Genomic DNA, 21,156 nt, shown 5'->3' with positions numbered 1-21,156 from the left:
AAAAAAAATTTTATTCGACCTTTGTATTTTTCGATTACTGTTTACATATAATACATGTATGATACATCGAACATTTCAAACCCGTATTTAATTCCATTTGTTTATTTATTGTTATTTACTAAAAAAAAAAAAAAAATGGAATCTTGTTGACTAGTGTAACGAATATTCGTGAATATTTAACATGAGAAAAAGATATGGCGATGTGCCTCCTATAATTTTGTATAAGATATTATTCCGACTAGGTTGATCGTGAATAAATAATTCGTCGAAATGTCACTTGACAAATTTAAAATCGGTTATCTATTTTCGAACAAATCGTGTCGTACGTCACTGCGACGGCGAACCAACTTCAAATTTAATCCTCAAAGATACTCGTATAATAATCAGTTCGGAAAACGGCGGAGAAAGAGAACGTTTTTGCAGGAATAGAATTTCAAAGTTTCTCAGTATTTTCTTGGACAACATACGGCTCCTTTGTCTGGTTTTTACAAAATGAGATTAACAATGATTACAATGTTTTAAGAAAAATGAACACGTGAACAAAAAATGAGAATCCGTGGAAAGGAACACGCACGGCAGGAAATAACTTCGTTATCTTTTACAAGTGTATCTTTCCCGGAAATGGGGAATAGCTCTCAAGCTTTCTTTTTTTCCACGGTTTTTCCCTGCTCTCTCTAAGGTGTATGCCAACCATGTTCAATTTCTCGTCAACTTTTCTCCATTCTCCAGACATCTCGCGGTAGTGTGTTGCTCTTCTACAAGTTCATTAACAAAGATCAAACAGTATCTATAATAACACGGCGACGTACTGATATCATGAAACATCGATCTTCGATTTTGCGAAATAGTGCCTTGAGAGAGATACGTGCGTCGTTCGTTTACAGCTTCGTTATAATGTATTTACATTTCACAATTTCATTAAATACATATAGGGCAATTAAATGCGCCGTGAATTAATGGAGGTCGTATAAAAGCGAACTGCACGGGCAACAAGTTAATGTTCGGGAAGGAGTATCAAGTGGATCGAACTGTTTCTCCAATACATCTCCGCGATCGGTAGTCAGTTCTTATATTCAAGACTATCTTAAGTACAGTCTTGAGATGTAAACCAATCACAGAGCTGTATTAGCGGCCTAAAAGAAATTACTTAAGACAGTTTTATAATAAGAACGGACTATGAATACCGGTCTGGTTTGATTGAAAAAAATATCACAAAGAATGCGTTCCGTTTTCAACACGTAAGCATCATTCTTGTTTATCAAATATTAAATAAATGGATGTTTACAAGCTTTGTAAGCCCAAAAACGGAATGCATTCAAAGTTGCAACACACGGGCAATGCCTAAATTCTAAGCAGAATCATAAGGCTCGTAACATATTCTTGTAAGATTTGTAAGAATTTTTAAATGCTTATACCTTTATACAATATTTTCACAGATAGCTTCTTACTAACCATAACGTTTATAAGGAATCGTAGATATTTACGAAGAACGTCTTACGACACATACGCGTAAAATTAAGATATTAATCATAAGTTCTTACAAGTTTTACGAGAACAAGTGTTACGAGCCTTACGTCAATTCTGCTTAGAATTAACCCATAAAGCTCTAGATATACCAAACTAGCGCCGAAGATCTTCCATTTTCGATTTACTAACCATAAATTTGTTCGCGTTGCTTGAAATCCCCAAAAATATTTGCACTTAAAATGAAATAGATATATATTTGGCCTTGAAAAGAGAGAAAGCGAAGATGCGAAACGCAAGCAACACAAACAGGGCTTTCCATATTCCAATAGTACTAAGTTCTTATTGAACTACGGACAACTAAACCGAAAATGGCGGTCGAAATAGCCAGTAGGAAAGTTGTCTGCCTTTCGGCTCAGATAAAAGGATTGCGCTATTTTGATATCTCTAAAGCTTAGCGCGCACACACACACACACACACACACGCGTTCACACACATTTAAATACAGACTAGAGGAAAGTTCGCCAAAATTCTGCTGACCTAGTTATTTCGCGTGGAACAACGCGGATAAATCTTTGCGTTCCCCGTTTGAGATTTAAGATTCATCAATAGAGAAATCGCGAGGAGTCAACCCTCCCAAACACGTACACGTACTCAAGAAAAGAGAAATCCCAGCCTCGTATTCATTCCTCTCGAGGGATAAGGGATAACCGCCCTATGGTTTATTTTGTTAAGGATACCTGAACTCCCCGTGCAACATGAGAAACTCGCAGAAACCGAGACGTAATTCTGACGAACTTATATAGACAATATGTAGACGATCTCTGTGCTCTCTTCATTTTGTATTTATGATTCGAGGAAGTTTATCAGAAATTCATTGATCCGTAAATTCTGAATTCCTGACCATTAACGAGTTTGGAGGTGTCAGACGGTTGCCTTTTAACCTTTCATGGCATTAAAGCATTTTTTTCGACTAGAGATCTCGAAGTAAGAGTCTGGGCACTCGAGATAAATAGGGCGGCAATATTTGACTCTTTATTGTAGAGTATATAAATTTTCCGAAGTTTTACATGATCCTATACTCTCTGGAATGGCGTCATATTTGAGAGAGGGTCTCTATTTTCGACTAACGTAATAGATACAGACTACGCATTGTCTGATCTTAGCATCTGTACTCCATTAGAAAGAACTGAATCATATCAGCATGTCTCTTTCTTGAGATACTATGCTGATACGATTCAATTCAACTCTGTCACCATCTCTCTTCAACTCAATACTTGAGAGAAAGAAGGGGCGATATGATTCAAGTTATTATTTTTAAACTGATAGTGACAACTTCAGGAATGCGCAGTTTACTCTTATTGTATCTATGCTTTCTACTGTGCTTTCACTTATTGATCAACTCGTTTACCGTAAGATACGCACCAAGTTCTTTTTGGTACGTTTATATACGTAACAGAAACTGGTCGAATGAACTTTGATCAACCTACGTCTTTGACTTTAATTAAGTATATTACTATCTAGGAGATGTCGGTCCGTGACAATTAAAACCGCTAAACGCGGGAATTAGAAAGCAAGGCTTCTCGCGAAGTTTCTCATTCTCGTGAAGTATTTCTGCCGGCAGAAAACGCAACTCGAAGATGATTGTTGCAATCGTGTCATTTTTCGAATACACTCTGCATTTTTTATTACTATTCGCACATAAATAATACTCGTCATTTATCATTTATTATTTTCGAATCATTCGGAGTAAAATTTCGAAGTTCTTTCTCTTCTAATTGTGGAGATCGCACCGTTATATTTCAAAACCTTCTAAGAGAAATACTTAAAAATTTGGAATCAACTTAAGAAATGAAAAGATTGTAAGATATTCCAAGAATATAGATTCGAGAAGAGACGAATCGCGTTCTTTGACTCCGCAGATGTCTTGGACTGAGCTTTCTCACTGATATATTCACTGCTCACTTTTACCAATTTCATGATCCTCTTACGAATTTATCGGAATGGAACGAAATCGACCTTTATTTACAATCTCTGCAACCTGCGAGATTTCCGAGAGGGTAACCGCTGCCTGAAATATTCTTCCGTATATATTACATGATTTCGTACAGTCATCATACGATTTCATACAGTATCGTCTGATTACAAATAATTTTCTTTACCGCATATGAAGATCATTTGGTAAAATAAACGACTTTATCTAATATTGCATGATTCCTCCGTGGTTAGGAATTACATATGTATATGTAATTATCGGGTTACACGTAGGGATTTCATATAAATATTCTATGATTTCGGGGACTCTGTCCCACGATTACATTAAGTGATTATCCCCTCTCTCGAAGATTTCGCACAAGATGCTCCCGCAAGTACTTTGATGGCAAATTCGCGGTGGACCCTCGAAACTCTCGACGAAAACTCGTTACACAAAGCTTGCATATAGTCTTAAGTGTACGTGTGTGCATTTTGCCGCGTAAACACGCGCATACATGACCCTCGCGTAACTGACATGTACATATCGGCGAGTACTATGAGGCACAATCGCCGTTGTTGTACATCCCGGACGCGTGCAAGGACCTGTGTCTGTCACGCCCGTGTGTGTGTGTGTGTGTGTGTGGGCGCGCGCGCGCGCGCGAGCTTTACACAGGGAGCAAGAGGGATGTGTCGCACATACACCGTCGCGCCGCCAATCACTTTGACCTGTAAATATGTTATCTGCTCGAGCGACTCCCGATACACTTGATTGCACTCGGTCACCTCTACCGACGTCGAGTCACTTCACCCAACCGGGTCTTTACTCCTCGAAGGCGAAGCGCTATCGTCATCGATGTGTACGCACCGTTGTTACGCACGCACACGCACGCCGCGAGCGCGTCGCGTCGCGTCGCGTCGCATCATGTCTCGCTTAGAAGGTGGAACGACCGAAACCAATCATCGCCGTTGCGGGAGACACTCGGCCAGACGCGCGATGGGCTCGGAATAAAAATAAAATAAGCCTACAATTTAGAGCTCTTAAAAGCTCCGTTAATTCTTTCGCTCCTCAAGCATTCCTTGTGCCGTTCGAAGGCTTAAGGCGTTACATTCGTAAGAAGCCTGCGTCGCGAAGTTGAGAATCTTACGCTCGCGCTATTATCCTCGTACTTCGTATTTAAAGAAGTAGACTCCGCAAATTGTAATTATAATATTACAGTTATTATAAGTGAATTATAATTATAAATAAAGTTTAGACCGGTAAAAATAAATGAAATAAGAGGGGGGAAAAGATCCTATTTTTTTGTTAAAACTGGATAATTCGTGTAATGAATGTAATTATAAATCAGATGCTCCATTTCCAGCGCGACGACTCAATCGTAATATGCGTAGCGCATTTACGGAGCCAGCTTTTTACAGAAAAGCCCACGTTTAAGATTGACTCTTTGAGGTTTACTGATTATTCCTTCTCGTCGCTCTGATTCGCGAAAAACTCGTCGTGTCTTCCCAAGTTCACTTACTCTCGGTGCCGAGGACCGTGGCCGATATTTTCTGTTACGCGAATGAAGATTGATCGCGGGAGAAAGAGAGCGCGTCAAAGACGGGATGAACGACGAAAAAAGCTTTGAAAAGTATCGGTGCGAAACGCGGTCAATCTCGCGGTCTCGGAGGTCTGGCTTGCGCTGTGGCGCTGCAGCTATGCTTAGGACACATGTGTGTGTCGAAACGATACAGAAGACGTATTATCAATTCTCCGTTGCGTCACGCGTGATTAAACGTAATTTCCAAGGATTGCGTGGGCGCCGCTATCCTGCTCCAGAAATACGCGGTAATATGCGATGGAAGATATACGGTGGAATGAAATTTAAACTTAATCATTCGACAGGCATGTTCGGCAGTCGCCTCAAGCATCTTGACTATCGATTATTGCTTCAATTCTATTGCCACGTACAAATCATGGAGATGGTAGACCGCGAACGCAATCACTAATCGAAGACATTGATTTCAAAGTAAGGACGATGGCGAGAATATGAGAGAAAAGTGTTTAGTATTTGAGAATTTAATTGCATAGTAAAATAATTGTAGCTACATTAGATTAGAAGTTACAGTTTTATAATTATCACCGTTATATACTGAAAAAAATTCCTAGTTGAAAATGAACGAGGCAGAAGATTCATATCGAGCAAAATTGATTTTCAATTAATACTACACCTATTTCTTTCTTTGTAATAATAATAATTAATAATAATAATTACGTGGCAAGAACGGTTCTATTAAATATGTGAAAAAAATTTAACTAGATTTGTAGATATAAATCTGAAAATAATTTTGTTTGAGCCATCAAAATAATTATGTAAGATACTTAAGCTGATTGGTAGAATGTTAAAACTTTACGCAGCATCGCTCATTATGCTTGAGTTTCCCACATAATTATTTTGATAAGCCAAAAAAATTATTTTCAGATCTGTATCACTGAAATCTTTAGATATTTCAGCAAAATCGTTCTTTTTGTATAAATCATACAATTATATATAAATACAAAAAAGTATATAAAAGTATATAAATTACAATCGTTTTCAAAGCCAACCATATATTTTTTTGATACATAGAAATATAAACATATTACTAACATCATAGTAATAATGATTATAAATAATAAAACTTCTGACCATAATTATTTTACCATGCAATTATACGATCACGAAAATATATCCCTTTTCAGTGATATTGACAAGTATTTTATCACTTCGAGCCTGAAGAAATCTCGAAGTAACTTTAAATATATTGGAAAAATCTTGAAATACATTAGACGTATGCTTATCGGACGCTGACATTGAATAAAAGGAAACTCTCGCAATAGTCTTTTATTTATATTTGCCTTATATCTTACACGGTGAGAGAGTCGTTCTCCTCGAATCTGACACGATGTATGATTCTCCCAAAGAGGGAAGTCCTTCGTGCAGGAAGGACTATAAAGTTGGAAGGGCAAGTACCTTTCTATAAAAGACACATTGCCACAGCGATGATTGCAAACGACCCGACGATATGAGAAAGGGGAGCGCGCGCAATTATTCTGGAAGCAAATATATAGGGCGTCTTAGAATAACTACTGTCGTCCTAGTCTAGCACTCAGAGTGGAGCTTTCTTTAGTAAGTGTCAAAATGTTCAACATAAAAGTATTTTGCGCTCCTCTTACATTATTTTCAGATCAAGATAATAATAACGCAACCAGTAACTTTGTACTAATCCTGGTGTCGTTACAATAAAACAGCTTCGACTTTAAATGTTCATAGCATATAGGTCGAATATACTCAATATATATCGTTCATTTACTTTAACACAACTAAAAAATGTGGTTTTCGATTTTATTATCATGAATGAGTTAAGTAAACATTACCCTATCAATCAACAAGTGAACTAACGTAATTATAAAAATAGTCACAACTAAAAAAAGGTAATTTTAAGAGTGTCATGAAACAAAAATGATAAAATAGTCTGATCAGTTAAAAATACATTCTTTTTGTCAATATTATTTGATTAATCAACCATTTTCTCTCTATTAGGTAAAAAATAGTTTTTCCCTTAGAGTCTAGAAAATTTAATTAAATTTAATTAAATCTTTTGAGAATTATAATTGGAAATAATTGAAACCGATATGAATAAATTAAATAATAGAAAGAATCTTATTTTCGATCAAAACGCATCTTAGTTCTTAATAATATATTTTTCAGTTCTGCGCCGATTCGAACTCAAAACGCAATCATAAACTGAAGCTGAAAATAACATCACAAATTAAATTGATCGTCAATTTAACCCTAGTAATACATTCTTTTTTTCTATTCTTGATATACTCTTAGTCTCTGGGACCCCAGTGTGGCCCATCCATATTTGTTACCGTAAAAATAAACATATTTCAATTAATTTTTTTTCGATGGAGAATTGATTAATAAGTTCATGATGTAAAAGTCGATATATTTAAGAAGCTTCGAGATATACACATTCAAAGAAAAAGAAAAGTTTGGAAAAAAATCTCGATTTAGCAAATTGCACTGGAGTTTTTCTGGAACCCCAGTGTGTACAGCTACGATTAAAAAGGGTTAAAGATGCTACTGATAAGCATCTTAAGATGCTACAAAGAATTGAATTAATTTTTTGAGTTACTTTTGAAAGAAAGAAGCGATATCTGAGTATTCTCGTTAGTAAGTACAGAGTGATTAATCAGAATATATGTATGTGTGATCAAGCATTGGCGCATCATATACGCGAAAAGTATTTCTCGATAGTATTTTTCCCACCAAGCACACCTGTGAGTTCCTCAGCGTTCAATACATAAACGGCTAAATATAGAAAATCACTTTCATTTATAGGCGTTTACTTCAGAAAGTCTGTCTCACCTCTGAAATATCTACTGAAGCGGGACGCGTGTAACGCTCGCGGCTGCTTGCAGGTTTTATCTCGTCTCGCAGATTTCATTCCCTATCGCTTGACGTATGCACGCAAATTTCATGCGAGAGTCGCGTTCGATTATCGGATCTCGGCGCAGCCTGCGTATATCACGTTTCTCTTCGCGAGCATCCCGGCGATCTGCCAGCCCGATTCGGTTTCCGGTTTCTAGGCTACCAGTTTCCGGCCTTCGCGCGTCACAGATTGGCCGCCTGTCGTCTACCGGAGACACGGTATGACCCAATTGCTGGCTCGTACCGATTAACGTTTCTTCAACGTGTCGTCTGTGTGCGAGTGAATTTACGTCTCTCATATGTATCTTCTGTATCTCGACGTTAATTCCGCCGAGAGTTAATCTGGGAGTGTAACAGAAGCTTATGCAAGAATTCTACGATATACCTACACACAAATATTATAAATTCATTAACATTATTCATGATAAATGCTTAAAAGATGGAGATAGTGAAACAATATAAGCTAGTGAAATAACGATATCCTTCTTTTCATATCTCACACAGTTTTTTCAAATGTTATCTTTTAGATAATTTCCTCCCGTTATAACTCTGAACTATTCATTAATATCGAATTTCACGTATTTTTTTTTTTTACAGTCTACACCATAAATGAATTCTTTTCTTTTATGCGTTGCTTATTCGTGCTGGTTTGTGAACATTGGTTCCATCGGATAAACACGGTTATTCGAGCTTACTACAGTGGTGTGCTGCCGATGTCGAAAGTTTATAGAATTTTCACCGTATAAATGATTCTGCGTTTGCCCATTGAAACACGATTTTATTGCTGCAGCGTGATCGATTGTTTGTAATCAATCGACTAGGTTGATATACCCATGCTAGATAACAGGTTTTCGCTAAATATTATTATTATTATTAATGAATCGCATACGCTAGACGATACGACAGTTGCCAAGCTAAAATCCGTGAATTGAAGAAAATAAGCAGGGACGCCTGCCAATGTTCTTGTTTTATTGTCTCGCTCGGATCCGATGTGACCCATTTCCCTCTTTAAAATACAGTAATTCCATAGACGTTGCTTCTTTCATATTCCGCGAAATCTTTCATTTCTAAATGAATATTTGTATGATATGAAAAATGCAAAAATATTTAATTAAAACTATACCGACATGTATAAACATTGTTTAAATTTAGACCTACGGAAAACAAAAGAAACAGAATTAAATACAAGTCCAGTTAAACAAAAACGGTTTAGTAGCCTATCCTTCAAGTTCTATGAAGCGCGAAACTGTCGCCTTATCGCACCCCAGAAGTCTTAAGAAACTTGTGAAAGCCATGTCAGGCTTCCCAAGTTTCTCTTCATAAAATAACACTTTAATCTATAATACTTTAATGGAGCAGGAATGTGATTTTTAATGAAGATGAAATGAAAACGTAACTGATAAAAGAAACTTCAGTTTACCATAAAAACGATCCAGTACCCAGTTTTTTCTATTGAATATTTTCTGTTAAATAATACAGCAAATCCTTGTGTTGCCAGTTTTCACCATGAAATAGCTATCGGTTATTTTACCTCAGTGGGAAGTGATCAATAAAATCCGTGGATCTCTCCCGTCTAGCTTTACGAACTTTTTGCGATAGTTGTTAAAAAAAAAAAAGAAAATATCGCAAAAAATATTTGGTTGTTTATGCACCACATCCGACATAGTTATAACTATACATACATACACACACACACATATATATATATATATACATACATATATACAGCTTTAGCCAAAAGTATAAAGCACTCTCACAAATTGATGTAAACGTTATATCTAACGAAAAATAAATTTGAAAGTTTTATTCAAAAATATTCCTTTTTATAACAATTTTAATATTATATTAGTTTTCCTTTGAATTTTATTACCGCCTTTTCCAAGAAAAATGCAATAAAATACTTTATACTTTTGGTCAAGGCTGTATATGTATATAATATCCGCATAAATCGATCGTTGCCGTTATTCCTTTGTGTTTAAAATTATTCATATTAATATTAGGATATTCCTACAATGATTTATTTCCTATTATACCATGACACCGCACATCAAATAATTCTGATAAGCGCATGTTAAGAAAAATAAATTTTAATAAATATAACAATTGCTTGAACAGTTCTAAGTAAATAATACTTACTAAATGTAAACATAAACATATATTTATTTAATTAAAAAATCATTAATTTAACTATCTTTTTTTTATTGAGTAAATATATATGCTTGTCTATGCTTAGATCTTAACTCTAAAAAAAAAAATTCTAAGCTAAAAAGCTTAAAATTCAGCCAATAGGACTACTAGTTCTAATTGGTCCTAACTGAAATGTGTATTCCATTGGCTGAATTTTAGTATTTTAGGGTTAAGACCGAAGCATAAATCAGGCATTATTTACTGTAAGTAAATGTTTACTTAATACTATTTCGAAAGAAATATGTGTCGAAATTAAGTAAATTTTTTTCAGTGCACTCATCTCAATTCACAAGTGTAAAAGAGAAGAAAACTTAATTTCATAATTGAATAAATAATTAAGAAATCTCATTTGGAAATCTCGTTTCTCGCTTGCATGTTTTTCATATACTTAGCAAACCGAGGCCACGAGGGTTAATCTCATGTAAAAATGTATCGCATTTGATTAACAGGAAACAAATTGCGTGTACGGTAATTGCGCAACGGTGGTTAAGCGACGTTCACACGAAACACGGTCGCGAGAGTAGCTTCAGTTTTATTTCTGTCGTTGACGCGGTATAAATCGTGATAATGGCAGACGTTCTCGCAACCAAACGTACATAGTACGGTAAGACAATGCAGTGTTGAAGCACGCATTATCACAGTTGCAGCGATAATCGCGCGGGCTGTCTTATCGTGCAGTTGGCTAATTATTCGCGTACGTACATTCCTTTTCCTATATAATACATTCGTTGTTTAACTTGATACTCGATAAATTGAGAATCTGGGACGGGCAATATCTCTGCTCTTATTAAAAATAGTGTAAACTCCCATCGAGAGGACAAAAAGGTGACATGATATCATTGATCTGTTCCAATTGTACTAGCTCTTCCTTTCATTGGTCGCCATCCTTTGAACCAAAAGCTAAAATTGAAAGAGATCTGACCGAATGATAATCTTAACCCACTTTTTCCTACTTTAGAGATTCAAACTTAAACTCGATAATTGAAGTCGAAACTGTGTCCGAAACAGAACAGAATTTACATTATTAATCTTGTTTAAAAAAAAAAAATTTAATATCGCTGTTGAATTTAACTCTGGACTTTTTATTCTATTTAATCGGATCATTCAATGTACCACCGCAAAATATTCAAGAGTTCTATCGACGTTTTTTTCAACGTGAGAGAGAGAGAGAGAGACAAAGGATTCTGCACGGGAAGGACATACGATGCAAATTCCCATTGCACTCGACGCTGTATTAGACAGCTAATAGATGGTCCAACGTGTCAGTTGCCATTTGACCACGTGTAACACCACTGTCCGAAACCGATACATACGAGGTCTACGTCGTGTCTGCCAGACAAACACCGGCGTTAACTACTACATTAAGCACATATCGAATTAACGCGATAATTAATTCAGGATTTGTAAGACCGATGTTAAAATCTCCAAGCGCGAGTTTGACGTCTCGATAAATCTCAAATAATATACCTACCCGGAATAATTGATAATTCGATTTAATTATAACATCATCGTCCCTCTTTTTCTCGGACGGTTTACGCGTACAACGTACATAGACATAGACGTGATTATTATCGTACAACGCGGCGTATAGACGCGTGCTCGAACTAATGCGGCCAATTACCTTCGCAATTTCACTAGTTTATCGCGTTAATTACCGCAGGTACACTTTTATTTTCGACAAATCCCCGACTTATTTAACGCACTAGTAAACGGGGAGCTAATTAAATCCCGCGCTTTGCAGTTTATTGCCATTGTACTACGTCAAATTATTCTTTTATCAACGTAACAATATCAAACCCAGACCCTCTTTCTTGCAATTTTTTTTCCTAATAATCTATACTTAATGGATACCTCAAACTTTCTCTTAACTAATAAATCTCGAATAATCGGTCTACTTCTATTCCAACTCATACAACTCCTCGCATTTCGAATGATTTTATGGGAAAAGTAATATCGGCAGAATAATATCGCATAGCCTCTTCTGCGAGGAGAGCCTACACATTGATTTTGTGTCTGAAGAATTCATATGTTAATCAGACGAGTAGGATCACACGTACTGCCTACGCGGGACAAATGCAGGAAATCACTCGCCTTCCTAAGGCCGGCTTCGTATATAGGGCATGTATTATGCATCGCCGTAATAATGCGTGATATGAAAGTTCGCTTAACACCGTAAACGTTAACGCTGAATGAGAACAGGCCGAGACAGTTATTTAATAAACTAATTATCTATATTTTATATATGCGCGTCGTGAAATGAAATAATTAATGTATAGGCAGCTTGTATTCTGCTTTCATTCGCTAGTCTCGATTATAAATTATTTACGAGAATGCAGGCTTCGCGTGGTTGAGAAAAAGTGCTTCATGGTTAAAATGGCCGGTCTGACCGGCTTTCATAATGGGAATATTGTAAGATTATTGCAGTATAATGAATGTGCAACATTATCTTCATATTTTATTATATTATTTAACGTTAAACAATGCGAAATAATTTATAAATTTTTCACTCTATATATCTGATATAGGATTATTAAAATTTTATTTTAATCTCAAGGATTTATTGTCGAATAAAATAATAATAAAATAGTAATAATACATTTATTCAAAATTTTATAATTATATATAGTTTTTAACCTTCGATAATAAACCTTTAAAATTAATATAAGTTTATATACCCTATTATATCCTGTAATAGGATAATCGGATATAATTGGATATGACGGATATAATTAATTTATCACTAAAATAGTAGTAGTAGATTTACTATTATTATTTATTTTTTATTTTCATTATATACTTTCTTCGATTTTATTTTTCGTTATTTGTAATTTATTTTTTTAATTAGATGACTTTTTTTAAAAACGAAATGTGTTGACTCTCCCTTTATTTATGTTATTTATTTTGTATAAGAAAAGTCCTTCAGTTTGTTAAATGTTTACTATTATTATATATTTCAATATTATTATTTTAATACCATAATAAATTTATTTGCTATTATTTTTATTATTAAAGGCTTACATTAATTTTAGCAGTAAGTGCTAAAAATTATATGAAGGGGAAGTCGAAGAATGAAAAACCGTGACACACCTCATCGGTAAAAAAAGTTTCCATAAGCCGAATCATTGCATGTCACGCAGTGAGTCATAGGGTTCGTGAACCTTATGGTGCGTAAGCCTCAGAGGCCCTTATTAAGCTTCGCAGTGAAACGTTCACATTGAATATTTCATGGAAATTATAAATGTCATCCTCCTGGCGTTCTTTTTAAGGTAATTTTATCAACAAGCGCGCCCGCGAGAGAGAGAGAGAGAGAGAGAGAGAGAGAGAGAGAGAGAGAGAGAGAATGTATATACCCCTTTCATTGAATAAACATTGTTACGTTACAAATATAAAAATCAATATTTATTTAATCGAACGAGAGAGACTCTAATATTTTCTCGAGTTTCGAAGTGGATTCGCATTATGGAGTTTAACAGAATACAGTCAGGCTTGTATAATGTTTTTTTTTTTTCTTCGGAGTGTAAATGTGCAATGGAGTTAGCAAGAAGCACGAAAACTTCACCCGAAATAGCTCAATATTGGCGCGAAAACAGTGGTATTTACGCGATGCGAGTGAGCTATTTCGAAAACGATACGTAAGCCGAAGACGTTATCGAGTTCAAAGTCGAATAGAGTCTTGTTTTCACAGCAGAATCGCTATTCAACAGGCGCGATCATTTGTAACTGCGAATTTACGCAGTCGCGACTGCAGTTGCTTGGTTTCGCGTTTATCAATGGAAATGTTTACGGAACGCGATACATTCGCAACGAACTCGGTTCTCGGGGTGAAGCTTTTCAAGAGAGAGATTGCAGGTGTTGACAATAAAGTTCCGAACAATTCTGCCATTTATATTTTTAAACCTCCCTCCACGAGGTTTAAAATTTCAGGGGAATCTTTTTTACTTATATCTCATCTCCCTCGCGAATCCCGCGTTAATTTCGGCGATCTGGAATGTATCAACTCGCGTGTAAAATCTCGCCCGGCGAAAATCAAATTATCACAAACGAATGAACGATTACGGTAAATTGAATAAGCTTAACGAGTTTCCAGGAGATTAGCGGAAATGGCGAGCGCTGTAAGAGCGTGAAACACGCGGACGCGGAGCCAGGAGACACAGCTGGGGAACCTGGCTGCTGATCGAAGGGGCTTTGCAAGCAGAGGAGAAAAAAGGGCGTTGAGACCCTTATTTTAAAAAAAATTTTCAACCCTTTTATAAATTCTGTCAGATACACGGAAAAATTTTTCTGAAGCATCTAAAAATTATGTAGATACAGATCTGAAAACAATTTTGTCTACTGTTAAATTCAAATGTCAAATTATACCCAATTTGAGTAAGTTCTACACGGAGAGAATTTTTCCTTAGAGTTCATCCTGAAAATATGATAGTCGTGAGACATTGTATTTCGAAGAATTTTAATGTAAATGTCTTTTTCATTCATTAATAAAACTACAATAAGATAAATTTGATTAATTTTACTAAAGTGCGATAAAAATATTTAAAATATTGTACTGTATTACCATGTTTTCAGAGTAAATTTCAAAAAAGAAAATTCTCTCCTATTTTAACTAAAAAAATAGAGTTAAATAAATTACTTAGCTACTCAAGCGACGATACATTGAACTAAAATTTATTTTTTATTAAATTCATTATTTATTAAGAATATTCATTAATATAGACGTTCTTTACTTTGAAGTAATCACAGAAATGGATTGATTTACATTTCGACACACATGAAAGTTAAGAATAACAAGTGTTACTTAACTTAAGAGATTGGGTTACCACTGCTCCTTTGATATTAATAATGTTGGTTATCAAAATAATTACACTAACAATTAAGATGGAAAACGCAAACATGAGCGATGCTGCAAGAAGTTTTGATTCTAACCAATTCGAGCGTCCTACGTAATTATTTTAACGGTTGAACAAAATTGTTTTCATATCTGTATTTACCTAAATGTTTAGATAATTTCGACAAAATCTTTCCGTATACAAAATTGTTGGACACGGTGACAAGGCATATCGATCATTACTATTATTATTCTACTTGTTACTTATCTATTTTTGTTGACAAGATGTTTCTAGAAACATGAAATTAATAGAAATTATATTACTGTATTATAAACCGCCGAAATCTATATTCATTTGTATAACAAAGAAGTGTGTAATATTCCTGTCAATACATCTTGGAAAAACCGGCGATATAAATATATATAAGAAAACTCTATTACAAGAATAAAACCGCGTAAATACAGCATCAATCTTTATAATCGTTCATAACCGTTCGATCAAACAACGTGAAGTAAGATTTCTTGTTTCATTTTTCAAGGATGACCGGTTCGTGTTGGTGAGTTATCGCTTAAATAAAATGTTTTATCGTTTTTATACGATACGAGATGATATCGTAGGCGCTAACTATATGTCTGGTCTTTCTCTAGCGTCACTTTGATACACACGTGTCGATTAGAATATCAGCCGCCGCGCGAAAATTATTATTGCACTTCCTTGCAATTTTGCGCCGTAAAAGCTTTTGTTTTATCTTCGGTGGTGGGGTGAGAGGGGGGGAGGGTCCACGACAATATTTCGAAACGTTCAAAATGACTTATCCTTATGTTATTATGCACTACGACGGTAACTTCTTAAGTGCATCGGTTGCGTTTAATACAACATGTATTAACACCACGCCGCAACGTTTAACGTGCTATCTAATGTTATTTACGGTTCAAGTAGCAAATAATGCAATGCTCGCGCGCAAATACGAACAAGAGTAAAATCGACGAAACGTACTCACGAATTGCAAAGCAAATCTCACGAGGCGTTATGACGTTGTATTAATTCGAAGTTTATACGACCGCGTTCGAATTGAAATCGCGTTTTCCCATCGTAAATTTTTACATACCCGTTAACGGGAAAAATATCGGTAGTGACGTGCAAATTTTGAGATATCCCCCTTCGGTCCGTGAAATCGACAAGAAATCCGAATTTATATAAAAAAAAAGTTACTTTTATAATCCCGACAAAAATTCCAATAAATGAATGTTCCAAATGAGAAAGCTTAACAATTGTCAGGTGATACCATACATTGAAAAAAGAGTGTGGTATTTTAATTGGAATTCTAATTGTAAATGGACAAATCGAAATTTTCTGAATGAATCTATTATTTATAATTCTATAATTTCTAAAATAACCAGAATTCTATGATCAAAATCTTCTGGTTTATTTATTTTCAATCAAAAATTTTTTCATGCTTATTTCAGTATAGATTACAAACTCTTATAATATAAAGTGCAATTTGGTGCCATATTCGTCCAAACATGAACCAATACTTTCTTACCAATACACTTTCAACTTTCTAAAATAAATATTGGAACTTCATTTTGGGAAATAATAAAATGTAGTATAATTTATAATTATCGAAAGACTCAAAGAAACTTGCACAAACAGGAATTACTTGCTCGATCACTAGTGATCTGACCTTGTACAGGGTCAACTTTAATCTCGGATCAACTAACTCTTCATCTTTTTATAATTCTTAGAATTAGAAAAGGTGAAGAGTTAATTAAACCGAGATTAAAATTAAATTACATTGTATTGAGAAAAATGTTTGGTTGAAAATGAATTGGACAGAAAACCAGAAAATTCTGATTGAATCAACTAGAATTTTCTGGTTAAATTTTCTATTAAAATTTTAGTTGAGATAAATGGAATTCTGATTGATATAATCAAAATTTTCTGGTTTGTCCAATTTCAACGAAACATTTTTTTCAATGTGATAGAAACGAGCATCAGGAAGTAACTAAAGGCGGTTCCAGATAATATAGCTAATGTATGACAATATTAACAAATATTACACACATAATACGTTTAATTATCCATATAAATGTAGGTCAATATTTAGCGAATGTACGCAAAGTTGGTCTACATTGTCGTCTGGAGCCACCTTTATTTGATTTTTTTTTCCACACAAAAAGAAAATATATATTACATAAACGACATTCGATTGCTCGCAGTTTGTTCAGAAATAATCGTCTTTAGTCCACGTCATTTGTTGCAGAAAGATTATAAACAAAAAATATTCCTTCTCTTTTTTCGCGTGCGGTCTAAACAGAATCTCTCACATACAATAAGTAAGAATACCCGATCAGCATTATGTCGACATTCTTTCTTCCCAGAAGCCACTTCCTGCGCGACGCCGATGACTCACGTGAGTCGACTACAGATTAGAACACGCCATGCGGTTCTTCGTGATCTTTGTTGAAAAGGCCATGGATCAATCACTAAAATTGTCTTCTATAAAAAAAAAAAAATACAACGTAGAGAGAGTGGATCAAAGCTGTCCAGCTTAAAAACTCCAAAGCTCTGCGCGTCGAAGAGCGATTTTCGATTTCACTCCTAAGCTCCAGTTTTACATGATCCGCGATTCGCGATGAGAATACAGGATACAACCTCTCTCTCTCTCTCTCTAGTGCGTTGCTTCCCTCGCATTCGACTCTCTCCCCCATTCTCTTCGATATTAAAATGATTAATCCCTATTCTTTTCTCCCGTCACCGCGTTACGGGTTTAAATTGACGAGATTCGTGTCAACGCTCAGATTTAAAAGACCCTATAACTTCAAGTTGATGCATCGAACGGATGCAGCGATCGTTTTTATGCTCCCGACAGAATTCTAATGGACAAATTTTTCAATTGAGCTTAACAACTGGTAGATTATAAAACGGTAATTTCAGCTCGAGTTTATTTGATTTCTTCTGCACTGGGAAAAAAATTTCTGATTAAAATTGGAAAAATCGAATTAGAAATTCTGATCAAGCAGAATCCTGTTTATTTTAGTTATTTTCAATTAAAATTACAATAGAACCAACCAGAAAATCTCTGATTTATTTTCAATCGATTAATTCTAATTAATACAATCAAGCTCTTTTTCGGTATGTCATGGAAAGAAAATATAAGTATATTGCACGCTGGAAAAAAATTTCCTGTTGAAAATGGACAGAACGTTCTGTTTGCCTATTTTCAATCAAAGTTCCAATTAACGCAACCAGACTCTGTTTCTAACGATTGTACCAACAAGAAGTACAAACGAAACGCATTCCGATCATACTAGTCAGAATTCTAGTTATCATAACTGAATTTCTGATTACTTCAACTAGAATATTTGATAGATTCCAACAATATATCTTTATGATTGAATCTACCAACATTTCAATTTTATTATGATACAATCAGACCCATTTCCTCTCTGTAAACAGAAATAAAGATAAATGAAAAAAAAAAAAAAAAAAAAATTATAGACAAGGAAGGATTGAATTAATCGGACTTAATCTTTCTATTTTTCTCTCATATTTTCCTGCATTTCCGTACAGTCACTCTCGTTTCCTCCTACTCCTCCCCTAGTCAGATATTCCGTGAGAGAAGCACGCGTCTATTTTATATTTTGAACACCGAAAGACGAAGAAAGGGAGTGCAAGGAACTACGGCCGAAAAGAACCTCGCCTTTGTCCCCGACGATCTACCTCCAAGCGATTTATTTCTTCGTCGCATTAGTCACGCAGGAAATCCCGCAAGATATTCCTACAGATGTGCTCGTTAGTACCCAATTACAGTGCAACCGCATCTCCTCGTCTATCCACGTGTGAAAAACAGGAAGGATGAAAACAGAGGAGGGAGGGAGAGAGAGAGAGAGACTCGGTCTAAACCGCCCGGCGTAAAATCGCCTGACGTTCATTCCCCGAATCTCCGATGAAAACGACAGCGATCCGCGAAGGAACTCCTGTTGTCGCGTATATCGCGAACGGCTCGGGCGGGCCGTGATCGTAAGAGGAAACGCTAGTTGCCCGGTGTGGAAACGAGGAGAGCGAGCCCGGGCGATCTCGCTCGCTTGGGAAAATCACTAGGAGATAACGAGAGGACGAAACAACGCCCATTTCCCTCGGAGGGAGAGTTGTTTCCTCCCCCGAGACGCGGAACTCGCCGCGAGAAAAACGTGACACTCGTCACGAGGCACCACCGATCTTCCACCCCCCCCCCCCCTGCCGGTGTCGCAGACTCGCCGCTCACCGATCTCGGACCGTCTCGAAGCGCGAGTCCGTTCGTTTCCAGAGACTTCTCGCGCGATTCATCTTTTCTCCTCTTCCCTCAAAGACGAGCCATGCGGGTTCGACTGAGAGGGACCAGGCCTGACAATTTTCCCGGACGCTAGGGAAGGGGAAGAATTCGTTGGCCGCTCTCCACTTATTGACACAAATATCGACATAAACGTCGTTCTACCTTTCTGACATTCGGGGAGTGAAACGTAGGGGAGTAGAACGGCAACTCGTGTCGCCAAACGGAAAGCGGTGAGAAGCACCCATTTACCGATCGTTCCCCTGAAACACGAACGTGCGTGGTGCGCCTTCGATTCCCGGCGCGTAGATGCGAAGGCGCGGGCGGTCGCCGACGACGCCGTGAACGATTTCCGGTCTCGGTTCGGCATGCCACGCCACGGCACGGCACGGCACGATGCACGGCGCCTTCTCGAATAGAGGGAGGAGGAGAGGGAGGGACGGGAAGGAGAGGGAGGATTCTTTTTTTAGAGGAGTCGCGCTCCGTCTTGTGTGCCGAGTCCTTACCTCTCGTGCCTCCTGAATGCCCCACGTTCTTCGCTCCTCGCAGAACGCAGTATCTCCCGGGCGGCTCACTCGATAATTCTCTCCGCCGCTCTCTCGTTCCCGCTCTCTTTCTCTCTCTTTTTCCTACTGTCCGTCTCTGTCGCTCGCGCAAGTCGGCTCGGCGGCTCTCAAGCGCGCATACACGTACACACGCAGCGCAGAGGCAAGCCTTGTATATTCTCGCTTTCCTCCTCCCGCGTCCCTCTCGTTGTCCCCGTCTCACGCGCGCCACTCGTCCGTCTCTTCCTCGTCGCCACGACTGACGAGACCTCGGCGATTATTACAGCCTACCTGGCCCACCCGCGCGTTCTTCTATTTTTCTTTTTTCCTTTCCTTTTCTTTTTTTTTTTTGTTGTATTCGGCTCGGCTTCTCCGTCTCCGCACACTGTCACGAGTCCATCGGGGAGAACCGAGGGGTGACGAGGACGAAAGCGATGTGCGTTATCTGCTCTCACTGTCGAAACGGTTCTTGCCGCTGGCTCAACCGACTAGCCTGACTGATTCCGCATTGGCTGACGAAAGGTCGGAATTCGCGTCGCACGTTATGACGAATGCGGCTTGTGTACCGGGTTTCTCTCTTCGGTTCTCTCGAGTGCGTCTCCTCGAGAGATTCTCGCACACGCGGCACGCCTGATATATCGGCACTGTGCGTACCGATCGATTCGCAGAGGCACACACGGCTCCGTTCCGCGATTCACGAGGGCAACGAGAGCCTCGAAGAAGGCGACGACGACGCTGATCACACGAACCCGCGCACGGACGCGCCTCTCTCTCTCTCTCTCTCTCTCTCTCTTTTACTCTCTTCCTCTCTTTCTCTCCTGCCGCCGCCTGCCCTTCCTGTACGCCTCCCCGCCTCCTAGATTTTCACACTCACGCGAGAAGACAACGCGACAGCACTGCGCGATTCTACCGTTATCTAGGGCGATGCCTCTCCGCCGTTTGCCGCCGCACCGCCACCGCTGCCCTCTATCCGTGAACACGCGTCGCCGCCATTGCCATCAGCGCTCGGCGCAGCCGACCGGGCGAATCGCCCGCTATTCTCCCTTACCGACAGATTCTAGGAAAAAAATCACTAGATGTGTAGAGGATGCGATTGCATATAATGGCTTCTGCACACTGGACGCGGAAACGCTTGCCGCGCGGCAAAATGTGATGCGTCATGTGTAGCCAATAAGCTTACAGCTCCTGATGTGTTCATTGGTTGCCGCGTCTCATTTTGCCGCGCGGCAAGCGTTTCCACATCCAGGAGGCTTATTACGGTTCTTGAAACGAGGTGAAAATTACGAAAGTGATGAAATTTAGAATATTTATAACTTCATTAACATCTAGTGAGTTTGCTCACTTTTGTAATTTTCACTTTTGTAATTTTCACCTTCTTCGAAGATACAGAATC

General features: G+C 37.6%; 1 protein-coding gene across 2 annotated transcripts in view; it reads right to left on the bottom strand.

The window, feature by feature from the left end:
• Positions 1-20,482, bottom strand: part of LOC108752596 (ras-like protein 3) — a 23,495-nt gene extending 3,013 nt beyond the window's left edge. The window contains exons 1-2 of one of the 2 annotated variants that reach the window (XM_018493535.1): positions 20,471-20,482; positions 19,725-20,364 (exon numbers count right to left, since the gene is read on the bottom strand). The gene's annotated coding sequence lies outside the window, so the exon portion shown is untranslated. Of the gene's footprint in view, positions 1-7,830; positions 7,972-19,724; positions 20,365-20,470 lie in introns of those variants that run through there. The other variant, XM_018493536.1, reaches the window with a different exon arrangement.
• Positions 20,483-21,156: the final 674 nt, after the last annotated feature.

Source organism: Trachymyrmex septentrionalis, unplaced genomic scaffold (assembly GCF_001594115.1).
Source record: "Trachymyrmex septentrionalis isolate Tsep2-gDNA-1 unplaced genomic scaffold, Tsep1.0 scaffold60, whole genome shotgun sequence".
Taxonomy (NCBI): Eukaryota; Metazoa; Arthropoda; class Insecta; order Hymenoptera; family Formicidae; genus Trachymyrmex; species Trachymyrmex septentrionalis.
Note: the sequence above shows the minus strand (reverse complement) of the source record. Positions and strands in the feature narration are given on the sequence as shown.